Source organism: Solea senegalensis, linkage group LG1 (assembly GCF_019176455.1).
Source record: "Solea senegalensis isolate Sse05_10M linkage group LG1, IFAPA_SoseM_1, whole genome shotgun sequence".
NCBI lineage: Eukaryota > Metazoa > Chordata > Actinopteri > Pleuronectiformes > Soleidae > Solea > Solea senegalensis.
The window spans coordinates 39,006,362-39,017,179 of record NC_058021.1 but is presented as its reverse complement, the minus strand read 5'-3'; positions in this window follow the sequence as shown (position 1 = coordinate 39,017,179).

Sequence of the window (10,818 nt, the reverse complement as noted above, 5' to 3'; positions counted from 1 at the left end):
CTGACTGAGAAGTTGGCTCTGCTTTAGTCAAATCTGGCATTAATTACTCACAGGCTGCAGGCATAAACTGAATGAATTTGAATCTGGTGCTGAATATTTATCATATGCTTTGTCATATAATGAGATTGCTTCATGAACAGAGATGCCGGACCACAGGTCCCGGTATATGTTTCAATTAGTCTGGAGCCATCATTAAAAGAGATGTGCAAAGGAAAATCTTATACAGTATGAGACCTTTTCAATGAAAGAAATTGCTCAGTGTGTGACTTTTTGTATGCAAATTAAGCAGTATTTGCATTACAGCCACCAACATTTGCATTTATAGTGTTTCAGTAAGCTTGTTTAGCCGTGTTTCGTCATTATTTTGTGGAAAGTTCTTGTGAAGTTCTTATGTCGGTGCATTTGTCGGCGCAAACGAGAGCAGAAAAGATCTCATGACTCAAAAAAAGTTTGGCTAAGTTTATGCAGCTCCATCATATGTCCAAACTGGAGAGTCTCCAGAATTAGTGAGATTTATGACAGTAATTTGGCTGTTACGACTGTGGACTCACTGGATGTAAATAACAGCTGGAATGATTCATTTACTCCAAAAAAAGTGACACAGCGAGCAGAGAATGTGCAGAATGACAAGCAGGGCGGTGAATATGTGGAGTCACATTTCATTATCAGTGGAATTACTCTCGCCTCTGTTTTTATGAGTGTGATAAAGACCAGCCGCAAGGTTGCTGAACTATTCTGCCCTGCCATACTTTATATAATCACATGTGCATTTGCACCAGTGAAAGAACACAGATCACGGCACAGATGGATTACTTAGCAATTTTTAAATGGCATTTGTAGATGTGTAGTTTTTGACTGAATTACGCATCTTTTGTTGGTTTCACCAGAGCTTATTGCTGTAAATAAGTAAACCGTCACAAAAAGAATCCTTCACAATGTGATTCATTTATGGAATCCAATATAACAAACTATTCCTCTCCTCTAGCACATGTTTCACAGTTAATTAGTATAAATACCAAAATCATCAACTTTGTTCCTAATTAGAAAGGAAAATTTGATTATTATTTTTTTATATCTGCGTGAATTCATAGTGGTAAGTTTTATTTCTACATAGTTTAGGAATAATAATACCCATCTCACTGATTATTCTATATATTCTATATCTCAGTTTGTTACTTCAAACTCGCAACTCCTCATGCTCCCTGTTCCAGTTTCCAGTCCGCTCTACCATCTCTCTTTGATTTCTTATACAAAGACAAATGCCGTCATCTCACTGGGGAAGAATTCATCTTTCAGCTTCTTTTCTGATTAACTTAAAACATTCCTTTCAAAAAAACATATATACATGTGTACCTTCTTTGAGTAACTCAACACACAGTTCTTACTGCTTTATTCACACTATTATTTCATGCTTTTCCAGGTTTTTTTTTAGGGTTTTGAACATGTCACTGCACCTCTTTCTGCCAGTTATTGAAATGTAATAGAATTTGAGATATCCCGGTTGCATGTATTCAATGAAGTATCTTTTTATTAAAACATGAAATTGCTTGATAAAAATAAGTAATTTCAACAATATTATGCCTAAATTTACCATCTGTATGTTTGCATGTTCTCCCCATGTGCCTGTGGGTTTTCTCCCACAGTCCAAAAACTTGAAGAAGTCTATATTGGTGTGAGTGTGAGAGTGAGTTTGTCTCTGTGTGTTTGCCCTGCGATGGACTGGCGACCTGTCCACAGTGTGCCTCACCTTTTGCCCTTTGTCAGCCGGAGTTGGCTACAGTGACTCCACGACCCTCATGTGGAGGATAGAGTGACAGACAATGAGTGAATTCATAAGCCACTGATGTTTATATTTTAAACACTTCCCCAAAAGTGTGTTACTTTTTCCCTCAACTTTTATTACTTTCAGCCCCAGATCCCTCTTGCTCCTATGTACCCTTGAAGATGGTCCAATAACCTGAGTCTGTCCTTTGGGTGTCATTTATAATTTGCACATGGTTTGAGTGTCAATCACTCGGCAGCATTTCCTGTCAGCCAAAGAACACAGTGCGTGTGAGAAAGAAGACAGGCCGACATTAAAGCTTCCGAGCAGTCACTTTCTATACCGTCCTATAACGCATTGCACCACGGGACCCTTTAAAGTGAAGGTGAAGTAAAAGTCCTTTCCTAGAATTAGATCCTGCAAGATGCTGTGATGGGTCAACATAATGATGACAAGTTGAGAGCTGACAAGTTGGAAAAAAAACCTTAATTTTTACCTCCTCCGTCTTCAGTGTCTCTGCGGGAAGATAATTTGATTCTGGCTTTTATAAATGAACTTAGAACCAAATATCAGCTATGTTTACGCATACATTTATTAAAATAAATCCTGTTACTTTTTAAATTATGCCATCTACTACTCTTGCCTGAGTTTATTATACAAAACCACTTTTAAATGCCCCAGCACACACAACATGCTGATTTGGTCTGTGGGTTAATGGCAAGTCCCTGAGCTTCACATTTTTATTTAATCTAGACAAGTTGTGATGTCTAGATTTTGAGATTGTGAAAGCCCACAGCAGTGAATAAATGATTAAAGGTCTGTATTTATATAGTGCTTTTCTGTTCTTGATGACCACTCAAAGCTGCTTTACACTATAGTTTTCTACAGTTTTGCCATTCACTCACACTTTCATACCCATTCATACCAGTGAATTGGAATAATAAGAGTGCCTGAAATCTTTACAATTTGATCCACTGGATCCAGAATACTTTCTGAATCTTGTAGAACTTTACCTGCTTATAGCTATTACCATCTTATCTAAGAATGACGTGCCTAATCTGTTGAGATGGGACTTCCAATGCCAAATCTGTGATCTGCAGCAGAAGCAGGTGCAAGTGGGTGCCTTAATTCTGAAATATGATTTTGCCCATAATAAGAGATACAGGTTTCTTGAAAATTAAAGAAATGTCTTTGACACAATCGATGGGTGGATCAAAAACTATAGACAGGAATTTGCCAACAAAAATAGGTGCACATGAAGCCATGCTTTGGTGGAGGTAATACAAACTAAAGAGTGAACTACTTCAGTACTTCATTATCTATGTTTCCCTGTGGCTCTCCAGCCAAAGTTTTCTGCTCTGTGTCGAAGTTAAACCATTTTAAGTGACAGTGACGCTGGCTGCAGGCTTGTCGTCCCTTAAAGCCGCATGAATGAAATGAATGTAACAAAAGCAGAGCTGTAGCTGAGACGGCAAAGTAAGAGTGATCCGATGAGGATCTCTGTTGGAGAACACATTGATGTGCTGTAGTTAATCTTCGGCAGCTGGCCATGAAGAAGCACTGGCTCCGAAACTAATGCACACCTGTGGGAATAAATCAATGTTGGCAATGACAGCTGCTCATTTGTTATGGGATTGAATTGTGGGGAAAATAATACTGTGACCATTGAATCCATAGATGCATCTCATTCAGCGCCATCTTCTCTGAAATTCCCTTAAGCTGGACCCTAAATGATTCAGCACTCCTCCCTCTTCCTGCGCTTTTACACCGACTCACTCAGAAACGGCTTTGTGCTCTGAGTAATTCATTCGACCGCTTTGATTCACAATGAAACAGACAATATTATGCTTAAACAGGAAAGAACGGCAGCTGAGGCAGGCAATCAATGGCAACCATGAAGCAGTTCGCTTTGTTGTTCTTCAAGTGAGACAAGTTTCACATAAATGAAACACATTCCTCGATAACAGCAAATGAAGAGGCTTTGATAAACCTCCGTGTCGCCCCGTGTGCGGATACCCCATACGCTGGCTGTGATTTGTGTCTGTGCTTCCTTGTGTTAATTAATTCCCCTCCTTTGACTCTGCTATGATGTACAGCCTATCGCCCGCAGTATATCTTGTGTTACTAACCTGATTTGAAAGGTGTTCAAGAGCAACAGGTGAGGTCATGCACGACTAACAGAACGCACACAGTGGCGGTGCGGTTTGTGGATTTGACGGGCGACACAGAAATGATGAATATGCCTGTAGTTTGGACAGTTAGATTTATGTTTGTCAATCTGTATTCCAGAGGTAACCCGCCCCAAAACAGAGATCAAACGTGATGCAATGAAGGTGAAATATCTTGAGTTGCCCAAAGGAATACATGATGAGAGAGCAGACAGAATAAAGACAAAGTGAGCTTTGATGATGGCAACAATCCCTAAGTGATTCATGACTTTAGTTTTCGAGAACAATTGTATGTAAGTAACAAAAATGGCTTGTTGTTGTTGCTTGTTGGTGTTTAGAGGGCAAATATCACCCCACAACTTTTTATTTGTTGCCTTTTTGTTGTTTTCTTTTATGGTCTCTTGAGTTTCATTTCAGCAAATAAAATGAATCTTCAGTAGCTATGGTTTTTGTTTTTATGATGGATGGGACACCTCCCTGTTATAGCCTCTCTTTGTTGGTGTTATTTTGGTTTAGTACTGTATGAATTATTGAAAGTCCCACATTTGTTTGACCTTCTGTGTTGTGAGAGGTTGTATGTGCTCCCCTTAAATCAGAGTTCACAGTGTGTGTGAATAACCTGTGTACCATCCATTCTTTCTGTATTGAATTTAGAATCTAATACAGGGAGAGAAAAAAATTGACTCTATGTCCAAAAACTGACTGATTCTTTGGTTTCCTGCAACAGCGCGAGTGAAATTAACCTAAAAACCACATGTTGGCAACTTGTGCTACAGCGTTTTGACGTCTGAATGTAAACTCGAATCATATTACTTCAATTATGTGTCAAAAACATGACAATGCTAAGTAGAGCAAGCGTGTCTGTGTTTGTTGACTGCGCTCTCTGTTCAGCTGTGTGTGTGTGTGTGTGTGTGTTATAATATGTTGTGATTGAACATACCATTTGTGTTTACACATGTAGGCAGAAGTGACGAACACTGATTCTCTTCGTGCCGCACAGCTCAGCGGCTTTCTTCGATGAGGCGAAAGTGAATCCGACCACCGTACGACCACCGCTACTGCTCGCTGACCATCTGCATTATGACGGTCATGACACTGAAATGTCATTCAAAGGCTTCAACTCTTTTGAGTTCACACACATTGAGAAAAGTACGACTCTAACTGCACCACCTGTTATCTGGCACATAGTTCCCTGCTCACTTAGTGTTTTTGTTTCCTCATTTGCCTCACAGCTGGCCAGTGTACCACCAAAGTGGAACACTTTGGATACTAATAGACAGCTTTGTTTCTCAGAGTAATTTGTCCAAAATCAGCCATTGCTGATCAAATTCCTCCCCAGGGAAAAGACTGAATCCACAGATTCCACAGTCTTGGAGCTTTTTTCTCGACACACAGTTCCATCTTCCCATGGGTAAAACCAGAAATCATCACTTTACATGAGCACGTCCAACCCTGAAGACACATAGCATGTGCCACGGAAAATACAAATAACAGTGCCAACAGTTGTATAGGGCACTCACAACAGCAAAACAGCCACAATTGTTGTCATTTATATGGAAATCAGCACAACATGTGGGCATGAAATGAAAATGGAACCATGGTGAATATGTAAGGTTTTACTTTTGTTTAGGTTTAGCTGGGGGACATCTTAGATAATTTCTTCTCAAGGCAAAGAAATGGAAATGCTGGAAGGTAAAATCAATGTGTATGTAAGAATTTTTATTTTTAAATCTATTTTCTGGAGCTGGTATTTGGAAAATAAAAAGATACATGACATTCAACTTAACTTGCCCATGGATGCTTATCCATTTAATCCTCAAAGCAAAATATAATACAAGTCCACCGGATCATCTCATGCAACCTTGTGGCGGTACTTTCAAGGCCACTGTGAACCCTCTGAGACATAATGCTCCACTCCCAAAGGACTTAACTCATTAAATCATTAAGGGGTTTTAATAAATGCTTACAGCAAGGATGTTTACAGACTGTAGAATTCTGGATTGAAGCCTTTATCATCTAAAGTAATGATGCATCATTGTGTCTTTCTCACAAATATCCCTGCAGACTAATGGAATTTTGTACAAATGGGTATTTTACTGAACCATGAGATAGTTAGAGGAAAACAGAAATGTTCAGTATCTACAAATTTGTGACTTCACATATAAAATCCCTTGCAAATATTAACCGGTTTGTTATGTTCCCTGAAAGTTTAAGCTTATTTTTATTTGATAAGGTTGATATTTAGGGAGGTTCTATGACAGTATTCTCTCTTGAAAAGATCTTCCAGCGGCTCGGATGGAAACTTACTTTTGTGCTCACTTCGAATTCCAAGACCAGTCCATTATCTTTCAAGGGAACATTTCCACGTAGTATTTCCATTTTAGTTTTAATGAAAAAGGACAGTGATTTATGTGCGAGTATGGCTGCAGTGTGGGTGAAGTGTCCAAGACCAATTTCCCACTGAATCTCAGAAACTGCTTTGCATTGCAAAAATGGAGAGCAGTTTGGAACTAAGTGGTGCACTACGGTGGTAAATTTAGTGTGTAACCAATCAGAATAGACCCCACGGCACCCTTAATGAGACTGGTGTGTTAATGTTTGTTCTTCACTTTATTTATTTGAACATATATCTCAGGCGTTAGGCTTCATTACATCCTATGTGCATGTAAGATTATTTATGAAAGTGTAATGACAGCATCAGTCCTGAGATCCAGTGCTGATTTGTATGAGTCCCAAATAAAAAATATTATTATTTCTTGACAATTTGTCCCCTGTTTGATGCTGGCATGTTATGGTGATCATTAGTAGATATAGTCATATACAGGTGGGGTACATGCTCATCCTAAACATTTCAGTTAGTTTATAGTTTATAGTGGGAATTTTAAAGATGAACGCGTTGGTTGCGTTCATAACATACGATAATCCTACTTTTGAAGAGGTGTGACGCTTGTGTCGTGTTCAGCATGCTGCCACAGCGTTGAGAAATATCTGCGCAATATCTTGTTGTCGTGGGAAGAATTTGGTGATGACAGTGAGTTTGATGCATGTGTGCTCAGCAAATGTCAATGATTTTGAAAGCTGTGGAAAACACTTGACAGGCTGTCTGTCCATTAACATGCTGCCTCTAAGATTGTTATACGTGTTAAATGGCCATTTCATTTCAACCTCTCACCCCTCTCTTGAAGAAAGATATTATTAATTCTCCACCATGAAGCATGTCACCTTAAGACACACAGCTTTTATTTGGCTGACATGATAATTACACATCCGCAGCCAACAAAGGTGTGAGGTTATTTCACACTGAGGGTTAATTTTCAGCCCTTTTTCAAAGCAATTAAACACACATTACAGATAAATAGAGAGAGAGAGAGGAAGAGCAAACCACTAGGCAAAAAAAATTGCATTTGCCACCATACCATGGCACCTAAACTCTGACTCCACTGAAGTGGCGGTGGATGTCTCTCATAAAACAGATATTACGTTAGGGCTTTGGGGAGATGAGGGGTGATATTTCACAATGCAATAAGAATATATCAAAGTTTAGTGTCTTCTGGCGATGTGTCAGCCAAGATAGAAGTTCTGTTTCCTTACATGAATGTAAACTGTTTCTGGCAGGGTTTTTTTTCTCCCCATCCCCTTTCTTTGATTTCAAGGGAATTACATTTGCACAAAACTGCAGCACAGGCACACTCACACTTTAGTTTCCCAGCTTCTGAAGGAAATGGTGTCCATCATAGTGCCAGAGCACTGAAATCTGGGCAAATGACAGAGAAAACAGAAAACTGAAGCTTCTCAGCAAAAGCCCTTAAAAGTAAAAGTTTTACAGGGATTTCAAGGGAGACGTTTCAAGGTATACTGATTCTCAGGCCTAATCTGGAGTGAGGTGCATTTGAAATTAATTATGAGGTCTGCAGGAATATTGACAGATACCACTGAGTCATTACAGCATGTGAACAAAATTACTTTTCTTGGGAGCTTCTATTAATTTAGCTGAAATGGAACAGTGTGTGGCAGTCCTGCAAGGCCACCACACTGGATCAATGAAAAAGAACCACAGAGAAATCCCAACTGATCCCCTCTCCTAAAATGCACAGACAGCACCGCGACGGGAGAACACGTTCGATTTGGATTAATGACTGTGAGAGAGCAATGGAAGGCAGAAGAGATGAGCATTAATGTCAAGAGCAGGCATTGCTGGAGTAAGAAAAACAAGCCTCTGGGTTGTGAGAAAATGTGGGAAGAGAGGATGTGAGGTATGAGACTGAAGTCACTGTGCATGCTGTGTTTATTTGTGCTGTATGTGTTGTTTGCATGCAAGTATTAATAATGTGTTGTGCAAGCCCACTGTACTCCCTAATTTGTAAAGGAAACGTCAAGGTGCAGCAATGTGCTGCAGTGGATAACGCCGGTGCATCACAGCAAGAAGATTCTATTTCTATGTAATGTTACATCACCTAGTCATTTAATATTTTATTTATATAGCACTTTTCAAAAACAAGGTTACAATCTGCTTCACGGATAAAAAGACAGTGTGTGTTGTGTGTGAAAAAACACAATAAAATCACAAATCACAGGCACAAAACTAAAGGAATATAAAAATAAAATAACAAAAGTGAAACTCAAATTTCTGATTCGCAGAAAAACAGAAAATACAACAGGATACATCTATTGATTTAAAGGAAGCTGAATATCCGTGGGCAGGGACTTCCAGAGTCTCCGGGTCTTACTTGAAAAGCTCTCTCCCCTGTCAGAGGATGTGTGGTCAGGGACATTTGGGTACAAGAGTTCTGCAATATATGGAGGAGCCTGATCACTAAGGGTCTTTTAGGTCATTAAAATAACCTCAAAATCTAAATCTGTTCTGAATCTTTTCTAAAATGCACTGGGATTCTGTATAAAAAGGCTAAAATCTGGGTGTTCAATGTGCTCAAACATGTTTACTCTGGTTAAAAACCTGGAAGTTGAGATTTGTACGTTCTGGAGACAGTCTACATTTTGTTAGCTATTTATACACATTAAGAGAAAAGATATTAATATATGGCCACAAGGTTGGTGTAGTGGTTAGTGCTCCTGCCTGGTAGAAAATGGATGAATGGACATTAAAATATTGGTAAATTGGGGTTATTTTAATTGGAAACCATAGCACCATAGGATTGAATGTGAGTGTGAATGTATGTTAATGGTCCTGATAGATGATCTGTCCATGGTACACCTTATCTATCACCCAATGTCAGCTGGGATTGACTCCAGCTCTCCTCAGGACACTCAAAGGATAAGCAGTAAAGATCATGGATCGATGGATGGCTGTCTCGTCATGCTTGGCCATTTTAGAACCAGCATTTTGACATAGGTCTCTGAGAGACTACTAGTAATGTTTAATAAAGTCTGTCTGTTTATGCTGTCACATAAAGTGACAGCATTATGTACCATTAGTGGTGTTATTATTAAAGATACCTATGTAGATGTAGCACACGCTTCATCACAATATAACAGACCAGAGATAAACAGCAGGCTATTATTTTGCCATTACTGACTGTCTGACAATATCACCAAGAAAAATTACTAATTTAAGCAGTTGCCAAAAAGTACACATGTCTAAGGGACATTGTTACTTAGATACAATGTGTACTGGATTTAAATTTAGATTTTCTTCCTTTGCTCATTATAAAGAATGAAATGAGCTCCTATCGATGGTGTGACTGTGACCATTAACAAACCCTAATACTATTTTGGGGGGTTTGTTTCAGATATTTGCTGACATGCCAGAGCTTCGGCCTCGGGCACACTTGGCTTGGAGATTTTGGGTGCTTTTCCCTGGCTCCGATTCTGGTTCTGAAGAGTCCAAAAGCACGCATCTTAGGTGAGTCCAGCAGCCCGAAGCCAACGCAGGTCTGTTCTGATATCGGCAGCAGCAACTGGAGCGTATCCAGCCTGTGCTGTGTGTACGGTTACTGAGCACAGATAAAGATGTGTGTGGTGAGACATGCAGACTTTGATCTAATGCTCCTGCTGTATGAATAAGCAGCCGACCATCCAATCAGCTATGTGCTGTGTACATGGTGGATGAGTGGGAAGATCAATCCTGATTGAGTTCTCTGCATGAGCCATTTCTTGATTTAATTAAGAGCTGCTGACGGGAAGTTTTTTGTCTGTTTTTTTTTCTCCTACTGTTGTTAGTGTTTGCTGGAGTTACTGTGGCTGTGTGTGTGATCCCTAAGTGAACAATCAATAGGGAAAGACAACAGTGAGGGTTGTTATGAAACCCTTTTTATTACTGGTGCCATGGTGAAAAATGATTCCCTTTTTTGTCTATTTTCTCTCATAAACTCCTCTGTTTTTGTTAGTGGGCACCTTAGTTTCTGGTTCATTTATTTGCCTCTGAAGAGCCACCACTTGCCTGTAAGCTCTGGGGGAGGTTGATGGAAATGTTCACTTCTGCTTTGACCATGCAATTATGAAACATAACTCTGTGTTTTTACATTGTGGCACATTGTGGCAACCCCTCATCAGAAACCATGTAGGCGAATGTCACCTGGCTGTTGATGATAGAGAAGGTATGAGGAGAAGAGTATTGCAGTGAATCATCCCAGCAGTTATGTGGCCCTTCATGCTGATTGAAAAGCCAAACGATGGCTTGAGAGCCATCGTAATCACCTTCCTTTCCCTAACATCGTCAGTTTCCAATATCTCTTTATGTTTGTATACACTGCTGTTAGCACTCTGCACTCTCACTGATACCTCGTGAGAATTACAGGTGCAACTTTCCAGCATCTGCCGGTTTTTAAAAAAAAAGTGCTTTTCCAAAATATATAGTGTGAGATTACAACTTTGATATCCTCTGCCTTCTTCTACCAAGGCAGTATGACTTGCACAAATTACATTAAATAA